At 49.2% G+C, this 21,758-nt stretch overlaps 1 protein-coding gene across 1 annotated transcript in view; it reads right to left on the reverse strand.

Moving 5' to 3' along the window:
- Nucleotides 1-21,758, reverse strand: part of LOC144169832 (transcription factor Sp9-like) — a 199,661-nt gene that overhangs the window by 128,004 nt on the left and 49,899 nt on the right. The window lies entirely within an intron of this gene.

Genomic DNA, 21,758 nt, shown 5'->3' on the forward strand with positions numbered 1-21,758 from the left:
TTTCCCTCGCATTACTCCGACACCGGTTTTCTAAGGCAGGCTCCACGGTCCTGCCTACCGTGCCTTGCTATAGACTATATCCGGGATGCTGAACTGGCTTCCCGGATATAGCTCCAACTCGCGTCTAAGTCTTGATGCTATGGAATAAACTAAAACACAAAACAAGCCGCAAGAGCAGCAGATAGGGCAAATTCGCAGTTTTTATGCATGAAACTTTTATTTTTATTTTTTTATTTATTGAGTTTTTAGTTTTCCACAAAGGAAAGCTAAGAATAAGGGGACAAAAGGTACGCAAAGGTCCCCGCTTGATCGGCCGCGCTGTTCGGCACCACTCTTGAAGCTAAGCGTGATTGAGATGGGCACCATCCTTGCCCTCAATCATGCATCTCCGTTTACCAAACTTGTGTCCTTCTGCCCCATGGCTTTTCTTTCAAAATTTCCGTCCTCCCATTATTATTAACGTTGCAAAACTAATGAGACAGGCCCCTTTACAGTTTTCCTTTGTGCAAATTGCCCCTCTCCATTCGCACTGTTCTGTATACTTTGCAAGTCGCATCCTTTCAGAGATTCGCTGTCAGAAAAAAAAAATACTCAGAGGAATCACTGCGCGTAAGCGTGCGAATTTGCAATATATAAAAACCTGTATAGTTCCTGCAAAAAAAAAAGAGCCCAAAATGACGCTGTACAGAGTAACAAGAATTTCATGGACAAATTATGCGAGGCAATGACTGTCATTCCACTCTTCCCTCACGTAGACTCGTGGAATTTTGCAGAAATAAGTCGGGACCCCTATATTCAAAAGGCCCAATGCTGTGTAACCTGTGAGGAGCGTTTTCAGTAGGAGAGAAAGGTGGAGTAACAATTGACGAACACCACGCACAAGTGGGCATCGACATGAAGCGAAGCTTCAACTGCATGCCGTTCCAAATTCGTCCCCCACAAAGTGCTTGCACAAGTATTTCTCTGCGTCGACAAATGAGATGCGCTGCTCTCGTAGGGCCACGAGACGTTGTTCTTTTGATTGTCGCTTGTGGTAGTGGTGCTTACCACGCTGCTCGTCTCCCATAACGTCGCATCCGTGGGCAGCACGCTGTTGAGACGCCAGCTCTAAGCACTGTCTTCAATTTTGCTTCGGCTGGCAACCCCTTCCATCTGCGCCCAGAATTGATTTGGACAACGACCAAAGTGCTCCTGTCAGCGCCGCGAATCGGTTCGGTCGGTGCCCGAAGCGTAGTCGGGGGAGATTCTGTCGGCGCCGCGAATACTCCCGAGGCGCTTGGTTGACCTTCGCTGAGATGGAAGGGCAGAGGGACGCTACCGGGCCTTTCCTGCGTTTGTACCTGGAATAATAAGCTTCGCTTAAAGAAACCTTATCGAAGCCTACACAAAAAAACCGACAAAGAAGAGGAGTGCTGGCCCCTTGTTATTTCAGAAGGCCGCGGTAGCGTGCTATGACCCGACTGACCGCGCAGATAGTCTTAGACCTGAAGCCACGAGCTGGTCAGCCGGCTCACCCACTGCTCTTTGAAGTAGAAAGCACAGGGTGTGGGTGGTGGTGCCATTCCCATACGAGGTATGCAGATCCCAGTACGTCGCAGGTAGATTCTCAAAGCCCTTCCCGAAACTCTCTCCCTCTCTCCCCCTCCCGCCACACCCATTCTTTTCTCCGTGTTGCCAATCCTTGCCGGCAATGAAAAAACGTGGCTTTGCTGCATGATTTGTACTTTTTAATTTCTCCGTGTATGATGATGATGATGATGATGATTGATGGTGATATCCCTTTTGTAGCGGGGTGATGACGTGTCGTCTTACCAAAAAAAAACTAAGAAGGAACTAATATACCTATGTAACCAAGGTAATCGCTATGTTTTATTCTCTTCGTGTAATAGTATCGCTGCCCTTAGCTTTAACGCTGGCTTTTGGCACAGCACTCAAGCTATGCGGAAAAGCCAGACACACAAACAGGTAGCGTATCGGTGCTTGGGTAACACTTATAGTTGCAAGAGCACATTGTTTGACAATATGACACGCTTAAGCACAAAAGTCTGGCGCAAAAGGCAGGCATTGACTAAGTACATGTCCGACTTTAGCTGTAGGTGCAAAATGTTTGACATTATTAGACGGGTAAACGTGAATCATCGCGGGGTCCCCTAGATCAGTCTTGCAAGCCCGAAAGGGGACCCCGGCACTCTCATGGTGGAGAGCCACCGCCCTAGAGGATATGTTGTAGGATATATGTGGTGGAGGACGGGGTATTGTTGAAGTTAGGAGCCGTCGCCATCCTTCCCCTGCGTGAGATCACGGAGTATGTGAGATCACGCTCGGTGTGTGAGATCACAGGCAACGGAGTGAGCGAGCCGCCTCGGTCCCTCCAAGGGAAGAGTGACTGGGGTAAATATCAATTCTATGTAGGGAGACTCTGGTTTTCCAAGTGGAGACCAGTGATTTTTTTTAACGCACATGCACGGAGGTCTTATCTATTCTTGTTCAATCTCAAGTGTGGCCAATGCCCAGCACGTGCGCATTCGTGCAAAACCGCACGGCAGAGAATACATCGCGCTGCCATGCTTTTTCGCGCAGTTTGAATGTTCCCAGAAAGGGTGATGCGTACCGCTAAGATTCCTTGTAATCGGGTGGCAGGGGACACAGTGCCCAGTGGGCGCCTTTCGAGCTGAGGAAATTCCGTTTGCCGCGTTTCCTACACACCTCATTATTTGTTGTACTTCACCATATGTGAATTCGCCTCAGCACGCGCACTCCCGGACATTCCGTGCAGGTACATAACTTAGGAGGGGACAATAGAAGGCTGAACACACTAGAGCAGAAGAAAATCTTAACGAGACGGCGAAAGAGTTTAATGAGCTGAATGATGATACGAAAATCAGCAAAGCTTCTCATATTTTGGAAGTGTTCAGCCCTATTTATTATAATCTTAACAAGTTTGACGAGTCCTTCAATAAATCACTTGTTTTTATTGTTGTATGGGAATTTTATGTCTTTTCAATTAAATTCATGTACGACTTCTTTCAGGTTTCTTAAAGTTTATTCAAATCTCACAGAAAAACACGTTGGGGCTAAATCTGACAAAATTTGGGGGTGCTTCGTACCTTTCATGCTGCTTTATACAGTCGAACCTCGTTAATTTGCAGTCCGAGGGAATAGAAAATCTGTTCGAATTAGCCGGAGTTCGAACTAGCGGGGGTCCCTTTGATTGGCGGTACAGCGCCCGCTACCAGTATTAGAAACGCATGCGCAGTAAACTAGATGGTACTGCACGTCCTTCGGAGTGCACTTTCAATAATTACGGTCCGCGAAAGAAAAAGAAAAAAGAAAAGGGCAGCGCCCGCGGGAGAAAGAAAAGGACCCGCAAGCACGCGAAGCGAGGTCACGTGGTGTATGCTGCAGCTGCTTCTGCGGTGCGCGCGGAGCAAGCATGCGGTTATGGGTTTGGGAAGCTGTGGAGGCTAGTGACGCATCGAACTCTGGCTTTCGGCTTCAAATTTAACCAAAAGTAGTCTGTGCGGTCGGGCAATATTGTTCGAATTACCCAGGGCACGTGTTCCAGGTTCGAATTAGCGAGAGTTTTCCCGCGTTCAAATGCACGTCACTTTGCCGGGACCAATGGACCAGTTCGAATTATGCTACTTCGAATTAGCGAGGTTCGACTGTATATACTCTGGCGGCGATTCAAGCCTTTACGATATCCGCGAGATCATTCCCGAAAACTCCAAGCGGTCTTCCCATAAGACCGCAAATGGCCAGAACGTGTATTAGCAAGTCTGGTATCAAAGTTCGGACAACGATATTGAGCATTAAGATCACCTGCTCTGACTTGAACCGCGCGCGTGCGTTCGCGCAATCTTCGGTCGTTGAGCCATGCGGCATAGCCAGCTTGCCGTTTCCCGAAAGGCGTTCGGCGCCCTTTTCCGTCGTCTACAGTGTCTATTTCCAATGGGCATTCGCAGCGCGCGTTTTAGCGCATTCAAGTGACAACAGCTGCTGCCGGTGAACATTTGGTAAACGCCATAGAGCGGTGTAATATTCCCAGCCTTGCTCCTCGCTGAACGCCATCACTGGCAACGACGATCTGTTTTGCATGTTCGCATTCGCCTCGCGCTTTCACGGGCACATCGCCCATTGTGTAAACGAAGCACGCATGGTGTACGAGAGAGGAAGAGGAGGGGTGGAGGTCGCCACGACGATGACGCACGAAGGCAACGCTGTAACGACCGTCTCCAAAGCGAGCAGCGCATGGCTCGGCGGGACGCGGCGGCGGCGACGGCAGCGCCTGTCGACACGGCGCGGCCGCAAAGTGAATTAAACACGAGGACCATTTGTCAGGCGCGCGCGCGCGCTCGCGATGCGGTTGAATATCGCTCCCCGCCGGCCGCCGCAGAGAGGCCCACTTAGTATTCCGGTTGGATGAGCAGCGGCAGCGCTGTCTTCTCGTGGCACCAGCAGCGCGCTTTTGCATGTGAATGGCGCTCCACCCTCCGGCCGTCCCGTTCGTCTATCCCGATGCTCCATCAGGCGCTGATGCATGCGTCCACTTAGGCGCCTCATTCACTCGCCGACGCTCGAGCCGCCGCGTGCAAACACGAGCGAATAATGGAACGGAAAAGAAGTATATATACACGCACGAGGGAAACGAAAACGTCCATTAAAGCGAGACTCGCGACCAGAACTAACGCCGGAGAGCACATGCGAGATGTAGCGGGGCATATGCGAGGGCTACGCGGGAAACGGCCGGTTAGCGTGCGTCTACACCGCGTTGCTCTGTACGGTATGGCGCTCGGTTTGCGTTGCTTGAAATAGCGATCTGGAAGTGAGGAAACTTTGAAGCTGAGTTTGCGTACATTTTGAATGGCCAGTCCGCGCTTCGACGTCACCAGTGTGGGCCTGAGCACCAAAGTGCATGCAGAAGCCGTTTGCGCTGGTTGCGCGACAAAATTTTGCGCCATCTTGAAGAATTCTGCGAAGCCCCACTCCCCCCCTCCACCACCCTCCTCCCCAAAAGACGAACGTACACGCGGAGCATGTGTAAAAATAATTATAATAAACACACCACCAATGGGTAACCGGTTATGCTATAAGTATATATAGTCACCGGGGTACATGTCCCGAGTCGGCATTCCCAACCTTGCTGCAGTTGTTTAGGCAGTATACGTACAGCTGTGTACGCAGCTTTTGTTGTGCAAACATTTATTCGAGACAATAAATAAATACAATAAACGTGGGTGGTCTCTTAATTCAGGAGGCTTGAGGCGAGCGCTGCTGCTCTAGCCCAGGAGACGAGGTGTTCTTGACTCTCGAGCTGGGAGCTCGCACTTCTACCGCACTTCTCTCTCTCTCTCTCTCTCTCTCTCTCTCTCTCTCTCTCTCTCTCTCTCTCTCTCTCTCTCTCTCTCTCTCTCTCTCTCTCTCTGATGGTCGTTGAAGGAGTGTTGATGTGTAAATGAAATTGCCACAGCGTATACGGCGCGGGAAAACAAGTCAACTTACATTGAAAATTCTGACAGCAAGCATGACTGAGGCGCCTTGGAGACAATATATGTTTACTGGCTGTTCTCTCGTGTGCGTGCGTGCAAACAGAGAGAGATCGAAAACAATGAAACTTGGTAGAAGGTGAACAAACAAAAGGCGAAGCTTTGGATAACGGTAGCGGCCTCAGTCAGGTCCCAATGTTCCAACAAGGACACTTGCTTCGTCAAAGCTCTATGCGGCTGCCCCACACCCACGTACGAGCCGTAGATGTGAAGAGAAGAAGAGACGTCAACTACGTGTCAGCGCGAAGGAAACTTTTTTTTTTTTTGTAGTAGTAGCTCCTGCAGGCTCCCTGCGCGTGGTCTGCGCAATATCATCCGCAGCCCGGGGGCGGAGCACAAAAGGCACGCGTCACCTATGGAAACCTGAGTTTTACGGGCAGCGTATACACTGCATCTCTGAAATGCATATACTCAGCATCTCCGGGGACAGTATTACTGCAGCGGAGACACGGATGTATGGCCTACATCTACAGCGCGTGGACTCACTCATACCGTATTGAGGAGGGAACAGTGTGTTCGGAGGGGACCCTGAAGCATGTTCCTTCTACTACTTTCATTATCTTTAGTTTGCAAGAGCACAAGAGTGTAACTCTTTCTCGCTATGATCCCTCAGCGTTTACGACAGTTCGATTAATGGCTTTGTTTTTCAACGAGTGCCCGGTTCCCAAACAGGGCGTACTGATACAGGTCAAGAGCACGTCCAGGCGCTGCCGCGTCTATTCCCTGTCGTATAAACTGTCCACATGTCAGCCTCGTCAACCAGCCACATTTTGCATCAGCGCCAGCTCCCAGGACTACCTTTACTTCCGCTGCATTCGGGGGTCCACAATAGACTATCGCTGCGATAGAAAGAGCTTTCCGGGCGTCGACGAGTGGTGGGCGCCACCATGTGGTCGCTGCAGCCTTTATCGAACGAGTGTGGCCGAGAACGCTCGCTCGTTGCACGGCACCGATGGACGGCCGTGGAAGCGCAACTGCCCCCCCCCCCCCTCCTTCCTCTTTCCCCCGTTTCAGCAAAGTCGTGTCTCCGGCAGCCGCGGACACCGCTCGCGTTCGAGCCGCGCCCCGAGCCGCTGCTCGTCGACCCCACAGCCACCACCTCCGCATTTTCTTTCACCCCACGGGATGTATGCAAATCAAGTGGCCTCATTACGGGCACACCCCCCGCCGCGGACTGCTGCATGCGGTGGAGAAGAAAGAAAGACCCCCTCCTCCTTCTCCTTTTCCACTGCGGAAGCTCCTTCGATTCCCCCTCCCGTTCAATCCTCTCGCTTTTGCACCAGACAACAACACAGGCTGCTCGCACAACTACGTATAGCTGCGACCGCGGGCGCGGAACAACCGCGGCACAATGCACGCTGCCGGGGAAAGGCCAGCAACTCAGTTAAGCGCATGCCTTGCGCGCGCGTGGCAGGCGCTTCCGTAGGGGATCGCTCTTCTCTTCCCCCCACGACTCAAATCAGTATTCGACCGCGTGGGAACGGAATTAAAAATAAACAAAAATTTGAGGGAGGCATTTAATGGAGAAACCAGTATACGTCTGTGGCGCATGTAAGCAAGGGGAAAAAATGTGCCCGGATAATTGTGCACCTTTAAACGCGTGTTTCATTCCAGAAAGCAAGAAAAGGAAATTGTGCCTTTCACATAAGGAGAGTTATGGGAAAGTGGAGAACCTATTCCGGTATACGGCTTGCTGTACGCAGTCGGCTCACACGCGCATGCGCACACCCTGTATTGCCCCCTCTGCCCTAGAGCGCAGTGGCGTCGGTCTGCTACCGGGTACCGTATACTAGTACCAGATCTCCTCTCTTCTAAAACTCTTCCTTATCGCGCGAAAAGTTTATTTTGCTTACATGCCCCACATGCCTATATTGGTGTCTCACTAAATATTTCGTTTATTTTAGTTCGATTCTCGTGCGTATATATACGTCTCTCCAAAACTCTCATAGATTTCTAATATGAAAGGCACTATTGTTCCTTTTTTTTTTTTGCTTTCTAGAATGAAACAACTTCACGTTTAAAGGTGCGCAGTTATTCGGGCACATATTTTTATTACTGCTGGCTCCTTATTAGGCACGCGGTGTTTCTTAAAAATAAGACTATATAAGTAAAAAAAAAAGACAATATAAATCATGTTTATGCTGCTATAGCAATGGTCGCTGCGTAGCAGTCAATTTTAAAATACAACCGACTAAAAACTCTGAGAATATCGTCAGTATTTCTGAGACATAAATTTTCATTAAACCAAAGTTACATTATGAATGTCACGCAAAATATTACGTTGTAGCTTAACGCCTACAGCACGAAATGTATAGTATACCCGATAGATCGCACCACACCAACAAAAACTTCTTCTTCCAGCCCGTACATTTATTGGTCGATTGTTCGCCAGACCTACGTGTCCCGAAGCTAATGGAATTACGAGGTTGCCCAAGCCCATCTTTGGGGTGCCATAAGATAATCATACTAATATTGCTTGATGATAAGCCACGCCACCATACGACTTTCATGCAACGGAATCTCGAAATCCACTTGTTCTCTACGCATGGTCGATTCGGTGCCGAGTGCTCGCGTTATTCGACCGTCACACTTCTTCCCCTTCTCCGATTCCCGCAGTGAAGTATACATTGTATTCGAATAGTCTACAAGCTTATAGGAACAGGTTTCAACCAGAACGGTCGAAATCTTCGCCGCCAACACTTCCTGCGCCGAAACATTTGCTGTTGTTGTCGTTGCCGAACGGCGAGCGTTAAAGCAGCTGACGATGAACCAAAGTACCGCTATACAAGCTTCCCACACCCTCAGCCACCCTCCATCATACTCCATTCCCCCTTCCGCGAGGGGACCTACTGCCCCTCGGGGCTGCCATGGCTGTAAACACATACAGACGCAAGCGCTTTCCCCACCAAAACGACGGAAGCTCCTAATAATGACCGCCTCGTGGGTCACTCCGGGTCGTGACGCGCAAACTCTCTCCTCCCCTGCCGCTCTACGGATGGGGGAAGAACACAACGCGCTCGCCACGCACGGAAACATGATAGCCGCGCAGTCTTATTTCGCTAAACCCGGCAAAACAGGCGGCGAGCGGGAGTTTAGAGCGGAGCGAACGGTACGCGAGAAAAGAGCAAGAAAAACAGCGCCACCCTAATCTGAGGGAACCCGATCATTAAAGCTGTCGGCGCGGGGGATGCCGCCGGCGCGCTAGCGCGCCTGCGCAATCTTCCAATAAACGCGGAAGAAAAACGAGGAGCTCGCGCTGCTGCTGCCGCGGTGGGGGCGCTCTCGGCGCTGCCGCCATTAGCGCCGTGCTCTCGCTTTTTTTTTTTCTTTCATTTTTCGCCTGCTTTACATACACTATAGGCGACACTAGCACGCCATATCTCGGTAGTATTCTGCAATCTAGTGAAATGTGCATTGCGTTGCAGAAGAAATGTGATCTAAGAAGATGAGTGAGAAAACAGTATGCAGCTGCAACACGGCTGTTTAGACGTTTACAACCACAAACCAAATGTTTACGGACGAAGACAATGGCGATTTGGGATATTTCTTTTCGTTTCGGTGGGAGCCCACCAACTGTTTTCTCAGTTTTAATCATTCCTCGTTTCATTTTAGATCTATATAAGCATGTTTACTGTAAAAGCTACCGGGATACTATGCGAATCATAAAGTAGCTTAATAGCCACCCCCATAGCCTTCCCGAAATTTTGCCCATGATTGTACCTATAGGTTTCTGTGAGCACAAAATCGGCAAAAGATGGAAATTTGAGAGTGAAATGCGAGCTACGAACTGTAATGTAGTGTAATGGACTGATGTAACACGCAGAAAGAGTATAGGTTCGATAAGGGAACTTGTACTTGACCAGACCAAGAAAAATATGAGAAACAGGGGCTGTTTATGAGTGCTCTCAATTGCATAGTGGTCTTGGTCAGGAACGAGAGGTGCGAAATTAAAACCGTATGCGCTAGCCAGAAAAAAAAAGGACTCTTCCAACAATCGCACCCTACCCGTGCGATGATTCTTCAGCTGCGCTTAAATCTTTTTTTTTTTTTATAATCCTCGAATGAACTGCTGGTTTTCGAGTGGAGCGCCACATTTTAATCTAAAGCGATAGACGCTACTCCGAGATGCAAGCCACGCCCGTTCCTGAAATACGCGACCACAATTTAGCTTCTCGAAACAACATGATTCATTATATGTGAACGTTGCCATAGACTGGTAACAGCAAAGCTCGATGAAGAAAGGAAACGCTGGAAGAAATCGCATGCATCATTTTCAACAGAAAGCTCGGAAAATCAACACTCTGAAATTCAAGCCAGCAAAATCAAGAAGTATTAACCATAGCAAACAGTTATACCGAGCGCGTCGGTGATGTCACGCACCAAAAATGCAGTAAGGAACAGCGTTAATTCAAACTTGCTATTCAGCACAGGCGCGAAATTAGTGTTAAGTCCTCGCTAATTGTTGAACACATCTAATTATTCGTAATTCCAGGGCGCAGGAATTCGAATGTAACGCAGTATATCAGGAGGCCATCAAAAGAAGCCTAGTGCCAGGCCATCCATCGTGGTGACACCGGCAAGGGTACTTCGCCGCAACATCGCCGGCCGTGCGGGCAAGCTTGCCCACAAAATGACAGGGACGCGCATTGCAGCAAAGCGTACATCGAGGCAAAAGGTGAATGCAGAAGTGAAGTTCCACCGCGTCTAGCCACCTGGGTGAGGTCTACCAGCGTATTTCCTCCTCTTGTATCAAATTCTGTGACAGCATCTCCAGGGTCAATGACGCACAGAAGGGTAGAAATGTGAAATCGGGCGTCCTCGTTCAGTTAGAGTACTATGGAACCGCACTATGGAACCGCAAAAGTTTATTACGAGTATAATACAAGGAATATCCCATCTGAATCGTTTTAGAGAAACTTGGAGCATAACAGCCGGATAAATAGTTTGATACTTCTTGTCTGCCCTCCATCTCCTATCTTTGTTCACGCTGCCGATTCAAGACGAATAGCAGTATACTTTCTTACAATGACCCCAGTCACAACGTCAAGTACAGTCCTTGCAAGATTAGTCAGAACTATATTTACATTTTATTACTCCTATGCTACTTTCCAGAGGCAAGTGCAGCCAACCGCTTCCACTAAATATAAGGACATCGTAGAACCACGTGTAGAAAAAAAAAAAAATGACGCCGACCTGCAGACACATAAAGGTACCCAGGATGCAAGATCGTGAAAACAATGAGAAAGTGGCGATGCATTTCTGTATAGATGTACGCGTTTTCAAGCTAGTTTTATAAAGGATACGCGAAACCCGACGACGAAATGAAAACAACACAGGTGCGATAAATTCAACAGAAAAAGCTCCCGGACAAACGCTCACGCGTGCAGAAATTCTCGAGTTAATTATACACAATCTGAGCCCGCCATCACCAACTCAGAGGACCCAAACACCGCAGCGCAAGAGGGTGGCAAATTGAATTCAAACCACAATGCGTATCAAACGCGCGATAAAGCACAAATCACCGCACCCGCAGTCCCCTCCTCACCACGCAAGCAAGCGACAGACGCCACTCCGAACGGGAGAAGAGGGCGAGGAGAGTGTGGCTGAGGCCCGGACATTCGTCACCGCGCCAAGGAGCAGGCAGCACGCTCGCTTGACCGTGGACGCGGAGACAGCGCGTGCAGCGGCGGGGGCCAGTTTATCGATGAGGGCCTCCGCGGCGGGGGTTGTTGCCGTCCATCAATCTCCCCTCGGGGACTCCGTTCAGGCGCGGCGCGAGGGGAGGGGCTCTCATTAGCCCCGCTAGTCACCCCGCGGACCACGCCCACCCTTCCGGACACGCCCATCGGCCACGCCCGCCGCCGCCGCCGCCACCGCTGCTGGTAGGGAAAAAGACGGCATCGAAGAGAGAGCGGAACATCGGAATCACGTGATCCAATTAGATCAAACGCGCGCGTCGTCACGCCGAAGAGGAGACACGACCGTTCGGGTGGCGTGCCGCTGCTGCTGCTGCGCGGCCGCCGGGCGAAGAAAGTGAGGCATCGCGCCTCGAGCGACCAATTTGGCGCAACGCGAGACTGAAGCAGTGTCGCACCGGACGTTGAAGTGGCGCGTTTTTCCTCCTCCCAGGGGTGATTTTCGTCATTCTTCTTCGAAGACACCCGTGTGCCGATGCTAGAAATGAGGAAGAGTAGCGTGCGTCGCTGTTTCGGGGGTCGGTTTGATTGCTGGCAAAATGCAAGCGTTGAATTGCACTTTTTCCGGCATTGCTGAGCACTTGGCAAGCATGGCGTACCGAGGGACTGCTAGGCGGCAGGTGCAGGGCTTGCACGCGTGCTATGAAAGGCCGGACGAAGAAAGCGTAGCAAGAGAGGCCTATAGTAGGTCGGCAACAAGACCGCAAGAGCTGCTCTTGCGGTCTTGTGTGGAAAGTCGTTCCAAGATAAATGGTGAAACAACTCAAGGTTAGGATTCAAGAGATTGTTTCAACCACCCCTAAGGCGTTGCGCTGCTGAGCACGAGGTCGCGGGTTCGATTCCCGGCCGCGGCGGCCGCTTTTCTGATGGAGGCGAAAAGCAAAAACGCCCGTGTGTACGAGATTTCGGCGCACGTTAAAGATCCCCAGGTGGTCAAAATTAATCCGGAGCCCTCCACTACGGCGCGCCTCATCGCCTGCGTTGCGTCGGCGCGTTAAACCCCACAATCAATCAATCAATCAATCAATGTTTCAACCACCCCTAGAATTAACGTACTACACCCATGCGGGCTGTGACGCGAGGAAAACGTGATTCATTTCCGTTAAAGTGCCACTCAAGGCCGCGTAACATTCTGATTCAACCGAAAACTCACGCTATTCGTAGCTCTTTCACCTTTTGTTCGGCGGCAAGCAATGTTTTTATTATTAGCAAATAAATAAATCTATCCGATTTCTCTCTCCTGTTTCCCTTTGATTTCTTCGGGACGTAAAAAAGCACGTCACGAATTGTCTTTTCTGCGAGGAGCTGGCAGCGCGTCCAGACAACTCCGAGACACTGCTGATCTAACATGCGGTGATGCCGTCTATAAGAACCCGTAGAAAATACTTTGACCCGTCCAGTGGAAAAAACTGACGGCCAGCTCTATAACTCTCTAATGTCTCTCTTTTTCTGGTGGTGGGGCGTGGGTCAGCTTGTTTTCGCGCTTAAAATTTCCTTTAAGGTTTGCATTACTGCGCTCATAAAACCGATGTAGGAAGCACATATCGAAGTAACGAATATACATTCCGGCGAGCGCAATAATAGAGAGTTATAGCAGATCGGAGAACCAGTCGCTGTACGGTACCCGCTACACCTGCACATGCGCAAAACCAATGTTTCCGCCTCTGCGCATGCGCAGTAACGTCAGTCGCCTACCCGGTACCGTATCGGTACTGTTTCTCCGATCTGCTATAACTCTCTAATGATATTTTCTACCTACAGTTGCCGGTACAGCGGACGTCATTCTGCGGTTCACGTCTAAATTGTTAGAAAAAAAGAAAGGGGGTCTGTCAGTATACATTGAGCAAAAAAAAAAAAAAATTAAAGCTCTATGTTTCCAAGACCTTACGCAGCGATCATACGCACAGAAAGTCTGAAATATTCAGAAGCTAAGATCCTAATTCGGAAAATGTGTTCAGGAAAGACGAGATTCTGCTGACGACCACTCGAGCCAACATGTGCGGGAACGCGATCCGCAACTCACGCAACGAATAAACAACAAAATGCCTTCTGTCGCTCCAGGAAATGAATGGAGAAGGCCCCCGTTCAGCTAAGCAGGACATAGTGTCTCCAAAGCGAGGCCAATAAACGAGAAACACGGAGTTTTCCCATCGACCTGTACCCACGGCTAATTACAAGCTCATGTATACAAACTGGTTCGCTTGCCAAGGTGGCGAATCATGCAAGTGTCAATTACGGCTAAGTAACTTATGATGCAAATATCAATTATAATTACATGCGTGTGCTCGCGCATCATAAAATAATTACCTCTCCTGAAGGAAACTTACGTCAGGATGAGCTTTTGGCATTCGGACCTTCTTTCTATAAAAATAAATACACCCCGCGGGTATTGGCATCTGGTCAAGATGGTGAGATATCAAGCAAGCACACAAATGCGTGCATTCGATGCGTTGAACGCGGATAAACGGGCGAAACTCCAGCAGACGCCTTAGACAAAAAAAAAAAAAGAAAAAAATGCGAGCCGCCAGTTTGACCGATCCGTTGCTTCCTGCTGGCGCCTTGAGCTGCTCCTGACACTTCAGGGCCGGATAAGTCTTTCTTCCTTCCATCACATTGGTCACGGTCGTCGGTCTCGACGCACGGCCGAAGAGTGTGCGAAGCAGACACACGGGAGGACGGGAAATTAAACGCGACTCGGGCGCCGCCGCCCAGACACCACCTAGACGACAAGGCCCGCTACAATTTCATGCTCCGTGCGCCTCCTCCGTTGCTTGCACAGCGCATTGGAAAGACAACACAAAGGGACCCTGCGACACATCTTGTAGCGTGAGCCACACTGGCCGAGGTTGAGCAGTTTCACGTGGCTCCTGGAGAGCCGTGCTGCGCATGCGCGAGGAGCAGTGACGTCTCCCGACGCACAGCTGGAGCGCCGGAGCTGCCGCCGCCGCGACTGGATTGGATTGGATTGGAAATCATTTCGGCAGCAGTAAGCATGATAATCAGCTAATCCTAGACAACCAGGAGACCTAAGAATAACCAGCTGAATCTTAGCTCACGCTACACGTATCCTGGCATAGCCGAGCTAAGCCACTGCTAATTTTTTCAACTTTTTTCGAAATTTTGAATGCTTGCAGAGCGTATAGTCAACCAACACGTCCAGTACTATACATTAGGGGTCACAAAGTACCTCAGATAAAAATTGCTGCTCTATGCCCATCAGATAACTTAGAAGCTTGCTCAAAAGAATTTTCTCTCTTTCCCGGTCTTGGCGTTCTTCGAATGCTAGAATTACGTCAATACAGCGGTGTAGCGGCTATTGGCCGTCTTTCGTTCAGTTGCGGCAATTAACGGATTCGATAGCCACTTAAGAATAAAATTCCACGAAATCAAAGCAGAAACGGAAGGCCTATCTGGTGCGACGAGCTAATCACGCAGAGCCGCTCCGTGCTGGAGATAACTGTAGCTTTCGCAGGGCTTCCACACGCGAAGGAAAGAGTGAAAGCGTTTATTGAAAGTGTTGCAGGGTCCCTTTAACTTTACTTCCGGTAAGTTCTCGAGATATGGGTTACGATGGAAGAGTGGAGGGAAGAATGCAGGGAGTCAGAGACACTGCCCAGCGCTTATTTTCCGCCTCTTTCTCGAAGATGAATTAAAGGAAGGAAGGAAGGAAGGAAGGAAGGAAGGAAGGAAGGAAGGAAGGAAGGAAGGGAGGAAGGAAGGAAGGAAGGAAGGAAGGAAGGAAGGAAGGAAGGAAGGAAGGAAGGAAGGATGTACAATAAAGGCAGGAAAGTTAACTTGGCTAGAGCCTAGTTTGTTATCCTGCACATGGGAAAGGGAAAACGGGCAAAAAATAGAAAGGAAATAATGAAGGAAAGTTGGAGCAGACCTATACAGGTACGCCCAGCACTCAAGCACTAAACGTTCAAGTTCAGTGATTGTCGAGGCTTTCAGCCTATAGTCTGGTGTTTAAGTTCGTCGCCCGTAGAAAGCGTAAGAGTTCCTTAGTCGCCTTCTTTCTGAGCGTAAGAGAGAAGATGCCAGTGACATAGAATCCTCTCCTCTGAAAATGGCCGCCAAGAGCCCAGGCTCCTCAGTGCATGCACGCAGCACTGCACGGTTCATATGCGCTAAACACGTGTTCTGGAAGCATACACTAATTGGATAAAGTACATGTTGCGGAGATGACATCTCGTATAACTAAGACTTGAAGTTTCGTAGGTTAGTTGGCACTGTACTCAATCCTTACCAGCGAACATGGAAAGACAAATACGAAGTTAAAGAGATGGTCCTGCACATTTTTCAACTTCGTTTTCGTTTATTTTCTTATGTGCGTGCGTAACTATGAAACGGACTTCTTGGATTCGGTCATTCAAATCAGCTATGATTGTAATGGCGGAGACCACCGGACCTGCTGAGTATACGCAGAGCGTTGCAATCGCTGGAGTCGGGAAAGGGAGAACAGAGGAGGAACCGCCGCGGGATTTGCGATATCGCTGGCCATGGACCTCCAGAGAATGACGGGAAGGCCGGAGCAGCCATTGAGATGGGGAAAAAAGAAGCAATCGCTCTAGCAAAATACCAGCAGGCGCCCGGCCCAATGGCGAGTTCCTGCAGGAGGGATCGATTCGGTGCGTGCCTGCGACGAATGCTTGGAGCTAAGGCGACGAGGCCGCCTTTGGGAAACTCAGGGTGGCGGATCCGCACGCGCCGCCGCCGGCCATCTGGGTAGGGTGAACGACAAAACGGTTCTAGAATGAACTAGAATAATTCTAGTGTAGACTTCAGTGGACGAAGGTAGACTTTACTGGACTATAAAGTGTACTTTCGTTCACAATTATAGCTCACTATTCTAGAAAATATTTTAGTGAACTAGAATTTACTCTATACAGTCTATTCTGGAATCTATTATAGCTAACTTTAATCTGTGCGTTGCCTGACAGCCTTCTGGTTTTGAACTGTCGGTTTAAAGCAGCCAAACAAGCTCGAAAAAGTTGCCCATGACTGTAAGGACGAAAATCGCTCAGAAAACTCGACCTAAAGTTGTTTCATCAACATGCAATCATAGCTCATAGTATTTTCCAAGGAATTTTCCAAGTATTTTCCATGGAATTTTCCAAAAAAATCTTCGTTGGAAAAAAATGTCATCCGTGTTGCTGTTTTTGATGTCCCGAGCCGCATTATATGTCGTAAAACCAGGTCCGTTAAAAGGGACTCACCATGATCACATTCAGTGACTTACTAATTTGTGATCCACGGGCTAAAAAAGCATCGTGAAATACGAAAAGTTTCGCAAATTTATAAAAATGTTCTCAGCGGCATAGTTCGCTTCTTTTAAAAATACATCGCTTCTTCACTGAACTATAAAATAAACAAGAAACACATTCTGGTTTATCTAGTCCGCACTACATGGCGCTAGCTGTGTTGCAAGCGAGTTTTGTTTCTTTAGTTCAGTATACAGAAGTTATATATTTCTAAAATTGGCAAACTAGACCGTTGTGAACATTTCAATATATTTGTAAAACTTATATATATATAACACAGAAATAAGGGTTGGCAGTCGAGAAAACCTCGGAAAGCAAAGGGGAGGATGTGGTAGATCATTGAAACAGATTAAGAATTTGGAAAGAAAGAAAGAAAGTGAAGAAAAAATGCCCGCCAGGTGGGATCCGAACCCACGACCTCCAGAATACCGGTCTGGTGCGATAACCACTACGCTACCGGCGGGGCGATTTTCCCATTCACTTTCTGGGGTATTTATGTTAGGTATTTATGTTAGGGTGGTAGCCAGCGCCATTCGGACTAATCCGAATGGCGCTGGCTACCACCCCCAAGCACAGGAAACAAACATACCTAACATAAATACCCCAGAAAGTGAATGGGAAAATCGCCCCGCCGGTAGCGTAGTGGTTATCGCACCAGACCGGTATTCTGGAGGTCGTGGGTTCGGATCCCACCTGGCGGGCATTTTTTCTTCACTTTCTTTCTTTCTTTCCAAATTCTTAATCTGTTTCAATGATCTACCACATCCTCCCCTTTGCTTTCCGAGGTTTTCTCGACTGCCAACCCTTATTTCTGTGTTATTTTCAACGAGCCCCTCATTTTCTATTCTGATTCGCTACATGCATAGCGAGGGCCTCTGTTCTGGCAGTCTTGTTGCCAAAGGGAGCTTAAGAGGGTTCAAAGCTGGTCGACCACTCTGGACATGTCGTAGACACTCGAGTCACGACCCGGGGGTTAAAAAGAAGGTCCCCTTCACCCCGATTAGTCCGAATGGCGCTGGCTACCACCCCCAAGCACAGGAAACAAACATACCTAACATAAATACCCCAGAAAGTGAATGGGAAAATCGCCCCGCCGGTAGCGTAGTGGTTATCGCACCAGACCGGTATTCTGGAGGTCGTGGGTTCGGATCCCACCTGGCGGGCATTTTTTCTTCACTTTCTTTCTTTCTTTCCAAATTCTTAATCTGTTTCAATGATCTACCACATCCTCCCCTTTGCTTTCCGAGGTTTTCTCGACTGCCAACCCTTATTTCTGTGTTATTTTCAACGAGCCCCTCATTTTCTATTCTGATTCGTTATATATATATATATATATAGAGAGAGAGAGAGAGAGACAGAGAGAGAGAGAGAGAGACAGAGAGAGAGAGAGAGAGAGAGAGAGAGAGAGAGGAGCCGCTGCGGGATAGCATAATTGGTCAGTGCACCGCACGCGTTATGCGCGGAGATGTGGGTTTTTCTCGAGTTATATTTTCGCTTATTTATCACTGTATCACAAAGAAACATGACAAACACACGTCATTCGACACTATTAAATATTTCAGAAACAGCCGAATAGCACTGGCAATGACGACTGCAACCTTGATATATATATATATATATATATATATATATATATATATATATATATATATATATATATATATATATATATATATATATATATATATATATATATATATATATATAGCAACTCCCAGGCCTGGGAGTCGCTTGTACCTATTTTACCGGTAGGTGCCCGGCGCCACCAAGGAACACGAATTCACATGGTGCCTTCCACAGCCACGGTGGGCGCTCAACTCACAACCGCCTGTGGCAGGAATATATTTATTTATTTTTATTTTTTATTTAAAGTAAATATATTTTAAAGTTAACTGTATTTTAAAGTTAAATATATTTATTTACCTTATTTTTCTTAAAGGGGGTGTCTAGCGCCGTCCAGACGGAACGCCAAGCACTGCCGGAAACGGCGCAGATTAGACGCCATTTCCCGTCCTGGAATTTTGTGCAGAGGTAACGACTCTGTTGCCGGACGTTATACTCGCGGGTTCGATTCCCCCGTGGTTTTTATTATTATTTATTGTGGCTGTGACTAGCGTTTTTGAATAGCTATAGATCTTCACGTCCGCTTTACAATTCAGGCGGTGAAAGCAGCCGGTCTTGATGTTTACTCAACCGGCCGAACCGCTAGCGCTCACTGAAGCCAAGGCCGACATAGCCATCGGTAGAGTTACGTCCGATCATCTGTAATCATTGACAGCGAATAATGATTAACACTGACTCTGGGTAGCCAGTGAGTGGAAGCGGTTTGGCCGGTTGGGTAAAAATCAAGAAAGACTGCTCTTGCCGAAATATTATGACGCCTTATGATCATGTACTCGTATGGTGGCATGTTCACCAGCTGGGTGAAACTAGCGGAAATTGTATATCTGGACAGAAAAAGATTCATCATGATGCCGAGATCTTGGCAGAACTCTACGAATCTACCGACATCAAACGCGCCTGCGACTTCTCGACGTCGATTTAGTGTGGCGACCATCTTTCCGTCTGGACGAAGCTTTAGTGGCGGCTATTGTACCGTCTGGACGGAACTTTACTGGTGCTTATCGTTCCGTCTGGACAGAACGCTGGCCACAGCCTTTCGTAAGTCAAAGTCCCAGAGAAGGAATGTCGTTTAGCCAAGTATAACCATGCTTGCAGCCCGCAGCAGTCACTCAGCTTCCCTCCACCAACATCGCGGAGGGGCTGAACTTGAATGTACCAAAAGTCTTGCTCCTCACCGATGAGAGAGACGCCTGTGCGTAAAGAATGATGCTGGTGGTTATCACAGCCCTTATCATCCTTACTACTAAGTGGAACAGCAAGAAAAGGCCGAAAAAGCCTCATAGTCTCCTTCTTATCTATTTGTTTCACTATCCTTTCGTTCTGCCGTGGTAGTGATAAGCTAACATTTATGCGAACCAACCAAAAAAAAAAAAAAAGGCAGCATAAAGAGGGGTTTGTGACCCGGTAATACAAAGAAGCCTATAATTTACTTCCGATGTTTAAAGCCGCTATCAGCCCTGACGTATCAATTGCCACAATTCTAGCTCTCCTTGCGTTATTTGGCGTTTTGAAGGCTACGTTTTTTTCCCCCACGAGAGCGCTGGAGAGCTGCAGGCACAAAAAGGGTAAGCGATCGATTCCTGGGCGATCACGCCGTGCAGTTTTCCAGCGCAATTTGACTATCACGAGGTCATCCTTTGGTGTCGAGCCATAAAGAAACAAAAACCTAAAAAGAAGGGCCGCCCAGCGCAGTATGGCTTCTCCGAGAAGCAGCAACACCGATCGGGATATATACTGCGGGGTGCCAAAAGCACATTCACCGCACATTTATAACGCCAGCTCTGCGCCACGTATACACACACGAAGGCGCGCGCGCGTGCTACAGACACCCGCACAAACTGGCCCGCACGGCGCTCCCAGATGCGGCCTTGTACGCGCTTGACGTAACCACGCCAACAACAACAGCAGCAGCCACAAACTTGCGGCATCAGCGGCGCAAGCACAGACACCACCAGCCGTACAGCTATAGGGCAGGCGTCGTGCGCGGGGTTCGGGCGGCACCATTACCGGCACGTCCTTATCAGATGCCAAATACCGGATCCTGTCGACAAAGCCCGAGCGCCTCGCCATCACGACTCGCGGACGGAGGCCGAAGAACGCGGCGGCCCGGGGATCGAGGTGCCGCTGCCAGGGAGAGGAGGCCTCTCGCTTTCCCGTCTTCTCTGCCACGGCAGGGATGCCCCGCAGTCGCCCGCGTGGCATCTCGTGAGATCGAGAGGCGATGCCGACGACGATTGGTCTTAACTCCGCCGCCGGTTCCTCCCCCAACTTCGTCTCGCGCGCGACCTTTTTCCCCGCTTCAAGTCCGTATCCGAGATCGTCCCCCTCCTCACCTCTCCCACTCCGTCGCTGTACAGCTTCTTCCTGCTCGGCGGGGACCCGCGAGGTTTTAAAGCCCTCGTCCCTCATCTGATGGGCCGCCGCCCTATTGGCCGAGACGAAAGTTATATCTGCCGCCGCCGATCGGTCGACTTGCCCGAATGCGTGCACTTTGGCGCGCAGAGCGAGGGAGCCGCCGACCGGCCCTGTTGGCGGACGGAGACACTGACAAAGTGCCGTCAGCAGCAGAGCGCTTCGATTAAGATCCGGTGCGGGCTGGCTCATTAACCTCTAAAAATATGGCCCCCGAGCACGCGGACATTGGCAGGGCCCGGCGCCTTTGCGAAGGAACCTCCGCTGCTGCGTTGACGCATGCGCTATAGGTCACGCACGCCTAGCACGTTAAAAGCGGAGCGGCGAAAGTTGCGCGACGTGCGATAGCGAAACGTTTCCTTTTGGAAAAGAGAAAATTGCGTACGTGCCAGAGCGTAAGTTATAAACGATGCACGCGGCTCGTGTCACAAGTCGCCGTACACCCCGTCGAGGAAAGGAATTTTCCACCGATTACCTGCCGCGGAGAGGAAAATGACATCCCGCTTCATCTTCTCTGCGTCAGAAATGTTTTCGTGAGTTTGTGGCAGCGTGCTTTATCGAGCTGTTCTGGATGAGTTCCTAGTAGTAGTATGTATTGTTGGATGAGGCGGACTTAGCCTTGCATAACTGCCGGCAATTGCTCCGCCTAATCGCCCCAATAGGTTATCAGAGACACGCAAAGTCGCCGTCCGCACCTCACATAGTCCTATTATAACAGAGACACACAATGTCACCACACCTCACTTAGTCCTGTGGACTGCAAGAATCCCAGCAGGAGACGAGACACCTCTCTATGCCTTATCATCTACAAGGACGGTGAAAACGCAGTGCGAACTTCCAACGCACACATGAATGCACCGTTCGCGAGCACTTTAGGCAGCTGTGGCGACCAGCACATCAACCAGTCGTGGCCTGAAGAGAGCCGAAGCCTGTCTGCTCCACCGAGTAAGAACAGACTCAGCCCGTACACCAGCTTGGCTAAATCAACATTGTTTCATACTCTTTGTGCCCATTGTGTAGTGTGACTGGTGGCATTGATCACTACATTATGAACTGCTCCAAAATCAACCTTGAGCGGACTAACTTTTTTAGTAATTTCCAGAAGCTATAGGAGTGCCCCATGCATCGGGGGACATTGTTTTTCCTAGTAATGAATTCATCTCTCGGTGGAGTTGGTTAGAGCGTTAATGTAATAGCCCGTGACTGACGCATTTATGATA

This window comes from Haemaphysalis longicornis, unplaced genomic scaffold (assembly GCF_048455015.1).
Source record: "Haemaphysalis longicornis isolate Haplotype H1 unplaced genomic scaffold, Haemaphysalis longicornis Haplotype H1 scaffold_2, whole genome shotgun sequence".
Lineage (NCBI taxonomy): Eukaryota > Metazoa > Arthropoda > Arachnida > Ixodida > Ixodidae > Haemaphysalis > Haemaphysalis longicornis.